General features: G+C 40.3%; 1 protein-coding gene across 5 annotated transcripts in view; it reads right to left on the reverse strand.

The window, feature by feature from the left end:
* UBAP2 (ubiquitin associated protein 2) overlaps window positions 1-4,866 on the reverse strand; it is a 583,216-nt gene that overhangs the window by 397,430 nt on the left and 180,920 nt on the right. The gene's annotated exons all lie outside the window — the stretch shown is intronic.

Genomic DNA, 4,866 nt, shown 5'->3' on the forward strand with positions numbered 1-4,866 from the left:
TGCTGGATTGATTCCTACCTGAATATCTTTTTCCTGAAATTCAGAGCTTACTCTTAAAAAAATTCAACGTTGCAAATACAGAACCTTAGTGTTAGTAATAGCTCATGTCTGACACGTGCCACTGCAGCACAAGGAAACTTTTTTTTTTGCAAAGGCATGGATTATAAATTACATGTGGTGAAATAATCCAAATGAACCAGATAATTTCTTTATAATAATTCTTACATGCACAGCATGGATCATCTCAGTTGTTTTCACAATGACTTTGCCCTATTTTTTTTCAAGAGCTACAAAATATTCTTATCATGAAGCAGCTCTTTTGTGGTACGCTGTCTAAAGCATATCCACTGAATAGTTAGGCTCTGCTGGAATAGCCAAAAAGAAGTAGTGTATCTTTTTATCCCATTGGAGCAACGGAGAAATCATTAGTGCTTTAAAGAATACTAGATGATACCCTTAGGCTCTGCATTAACAATCCAAAGTAGCAATTTCTGGCAGATAAACGTTAGTGTGAATGTCATAACATATTTTCAGGAAGTGTTGGACTTCCCATGTCGTATCCAATCCCCTCAATTTTAGGGTAGTAACAAAAACTATAGTCTAAACTCTACTTCTGACAAACAGATTTACGGAAATTGAATCACATTAGCTAGCAGTTTCTCCAAGGTTTATCAGGTACAAGCAATTCTATGTGAAGTGCAGTTTTTACACACAGGCTAGGTGACTTCCATCTTTAAAGCTGCAAAGATGCCATTCTTGCACCAATTGTTGGGATGGCTATTCGAAGCTATCTCCTTATATAAAGAGGAAGGAAGATTCCAGAGATCTAGACAAACAACCGACCTGAAAGAGGTTGGTGGGGGGAAAGAGAAAGGTTAAATCTTTCCCTGTATAATTTTACAATTCTTCTCAAGACTGTCTAGAGGCCAGGAATCCTAAACTTAAAATAAGCTTCTCCTGCTGCTTCTGTACCATCGGATCCTGTTAAATATCTGTTACACATTCATCACTCACGCAGCCAAATGAAAACTTAACTTCCACACTTGTTAGGCCTTTTGTTAATAACAGCTTAAGTCACAAGATCTCAAGATTAGATTACACCTACTCTTCCCCTATCACACAGCTTGTCTCAAGATATTGTCACAGGAACACTATGCAATGCTCCATACCCAAGACTCCTATTACAAACAAGCCATTTCACTAAGGGTGAACTCGCACTCCATCAATGTGATCACCATGGACCCCTCTCTATGCCCCAGCCAACAGTGACATCTGCAAAGCCCTGTGTTTGTGGTGTGGAGAAAATGCTTCAGCCATCAAAGACAATGTTTCTTCTACTTGCATCACATGCATGCGGATGAGAAGAAAATCATGTTTTCTCACAAAAGAGTGCATTGTTTTTAGAAGCATCAGTCACACGATCCTACAAGGCAAAAGCTTTGCATGCAATCTCTGGTTAGGAACATTTCTACATGGCTTTTTCAATTAAAGCATTCTGTGCAATGCAGACAGTTCTCCTGTTTCTCAGAAGATCAGTCTGTTCAGACAGTTCCTTGGATGTCCAGCTTCTGCAGACTTCAGGAACAATTTTGAAAGTTGTTTTTTGCCTCACCTCAAGCTACTTGCAACAACTAACCACAAGACAAGTTTCAGATTAAAATTTAAACCCCGGAATCACATTATTGAGAATAAGTCCCTGTGAATATTCAAGTAGTAGATTCCTCCACTGCATCAACCAGTGCAGCTGAAAGCCTTTATCCTGAAAACAGACCACTGACAACATTTAGAGGTTTTTAACCACAGCCACAAACATTAGGACTTGACTTACAGAACTGCCCTACCCATAAAGAATGTGAACATTCTCTGAATAACTGAACATCATCATTATATTCCTGTGCATTTTGTTCAGTATTCTATCAATATGAGTAGCACTTCAAGCAGCAGACTGGGTTTACTGGACTTTAGTAACTCTTGTAGAGTTTTTTGTTTGTTTTAAGACTTCAAAGATCATCTCACACCATATCAAAGCAAGACAGCAATAACCATATCTGTCAAGAACTCAGCTAGCAATTCAGGAGAAATTATAGACTGCACTGGAATGGATCTGAATCCCCTCATCTCCTCCTCTAACAGAAATCAAACCTGCGTGCTCTGAGATGCTCCAAGAAGCTGTGTTCCTGGAACTAGCTTGGCTCAAAACACAGAAAGGTCTTGTCTTTGACACCAAGACAGAGATTTGCTATTACACCGAGGGCTGCAGCCAAACAAAACCCCAGACAAGACATAGTAAATCGTTAATTTATTAGAATACAAGTGTACTAAATCACCAACCTACATTCCCATGTAATCAGTAAAATGCATAAGACAAAGAGAAATGATGATCATTAGAACACCACTGCTGTGCTGGGTTCTTAGGAAAAGAGACTGTGTAGGATTTATTAGACTGAACACTACAGACCCAAAAGGTCAGCTGCTGGTATTAATGAATCTTAAGAAGGATACTGAAAAGATACCAAGAGAAACAGTGTCAGACAAGCATGAGACAAGACACTGCATCATGCCCATGGAGAAAGGATTCCTGTCTGATGGCTCTGACCATCAAAAAACAAAAGCAATACAGAAAAGATAAAACATCCTTTTCTATAAGAGCCTCGGAAAGATGTGCAAGCAAGGTGATTTCCAAATAAAGATGATAAAGGCTAGAATTATGTTCTTCCGTGCAGCACACCAAATCTAAAGGCTGTGCTCCAGCAGGCACAGGCACACAGTGCTGTTTTCAACACCAGTTACATGGCAGTCTGAGGACTTGACCTACCTTACAGCTTTGTTAGGTGTTTTGTCCACCAACTCCAGACAGATAGCTTGACAACCTCTGTAATAAAGCTGCAGATAAGCAGTAGAACTTACTAAGTTCAGGGAAGAACTTTAAAATGCTCTAGCAAAGCAATCTTCTCACAGGCAGAACATACATCTTCACTAGACAGCTTGCCAGTACTACTGAACAGCTTTGAGACATGATAAAAAATGCTCTCCATTTTCCCTTTAGGACAGCAAATAAGGTCTTGCACAGTAGGGTGAAGAAACTGCATTTCTCTAACGTGTCTTTAAGAGTGTCAGTGGTCTTCTCCACTGCTTCTGACCCTCAGCTTTACTACTGAAAATGACACTTATTAGTCCACGACTAAGAGGTCTTTGCCACTCATTTAGTAAAAGCATTGAAGACATAACCAGTATATGCCACATGTACTTAAGAGAGCATTTCTCCCCAAAGAAGCATTGAGCCCTGCAATCCTGTGAATTGATGGTGGATATTTCCCAAAGCCAAGCAGATTCCCCAGAAGCTTCTTCTCTTCAAAATGGAAGAAAATTTCCACCTACGATTTCATTTACTGCAGCTCACTGTCTCAAAGTGAAGCTGAGAAGAAAATGGTTGCTTTTTATTGTATGCTCAAAAAGGGGCACCATTCACCAAACAAGATTACAATTTAAATCTCAGAAAGAAGAATAATGGTCAGGAAGTCTACACAGGGTTAGATCTGGAATTGATTGATTTACTAGTTGCGAGTGGCTGCATCTACTAAGACGTCAATTTCAGTGACAGGTACAGAATAATTCTGCTGGGACCTTATATCCAAAATGATGCAGAGCCTCACAGAAGATGCATGGTGTGTGCAACATGAGGGGAAAGTGTAGACAAATTTTGACAGAGTGACTGTGGAAAGTGACAGGAAATTGATCTGCATAGAAGCAGAAGGACAACTGCTCCAGCCAAGGTCTTAAAATGTCTGGAAGAAAACAGGCACACCACTGTGACTGATTCCCAGCTGTGTCTTTAGCCAGCTCCCTACTTCACCTCCTACCCACAGTAACGGCACTGATGAAGTCCTCTCATGTCTTCTTATCAAGTTCAGTCTTCTGTTTGACAGCAAGGACAACACAGTTCCAGCAAGGACACATGTGCTCTACAGCCCTGTGGGTGAGCTGAGAGCTTTCTTTGGATGAAAGCCGCAGAAGTAAAGGCATGAGCTGCTTTCCTCTCTTGCCCTGGACTTGTGCTCATCTTGACTGATTCCTTACTGACCTGTCATTACTACTGGCAGATAGAATATAGAGTAATTTCTGCATCAGAAGATGGTGTCACAGTAGATATTAATATCAAGCTATGGATAACGAGCTCCTGGGAGGTATGGAAGAACCCCAAGACATTGTGCAAGTTTAATTTTCTGTTAAGTTCAAAGCACCTCTCTAACACTTCACTCAGAAAAGGATCTCCCAACCTGACTGACAGAACAACTGCATTTGAAAATTTGTGCAAAGCAGCCCAGAGAGTCAGAGCTCCTGCAACCTGACAGGTCACCCTCATAGCAGTCATTTGAGAGCCTGCTCTAGAATCACTGCTCCAGTTTTACCTTGTCTTGGGGGAAGAACGAAATTGCTCCAATACCTATGCACTAAAGGCCTGATACAATACGTGGGAACAACCACACCAGAATAAAACTATTCAGGGAGATTGTTTTTAAGACTACTGCTATAAATGACACTGCAGCACATCAAAACAGGTTGCGTAACTAAAAGCAGCTCCTCTGGAATATTTCTATTTCAGGACTCATAGTAATGGGCCATTATTAGCATCATGTACTGCAGGCATTTACAAAACATAGCTGTGTGAGCCCCTGGCTACGTTACAATGAATATACATAGGAATGACATTTTCATTTTAGAAGGCTTTTCCTTCTAGAAAGATGAGTTTCTTGTCTAGCTGCACTGGAGACCTAATGTTACATTAACATACTATTTCTAAGCCCTCCAGGTATAACCTTTCATTTTGCTTATTAGTAACTCTTGCTTTTCTATTTCCAGTAAGAA

Source organism: Meleagris gallopavo, chromosome Z (assembly GCF_000146605.3).
Source record: "Meleagris gallopavo isolate NT-WF06-2002-E0010 breed Aviagen turkey brand Nicholas breeding stock chromosome Z, Turkey_5.1, whole genome shotgun sequence".
NCBI classification, from domain to species: domain Eukaryota; kingdom Metazoa; phylum Chordata; class Aves; order Galliformes; family Phasianidae; genus Meleagris; species Meleagris gallopavo.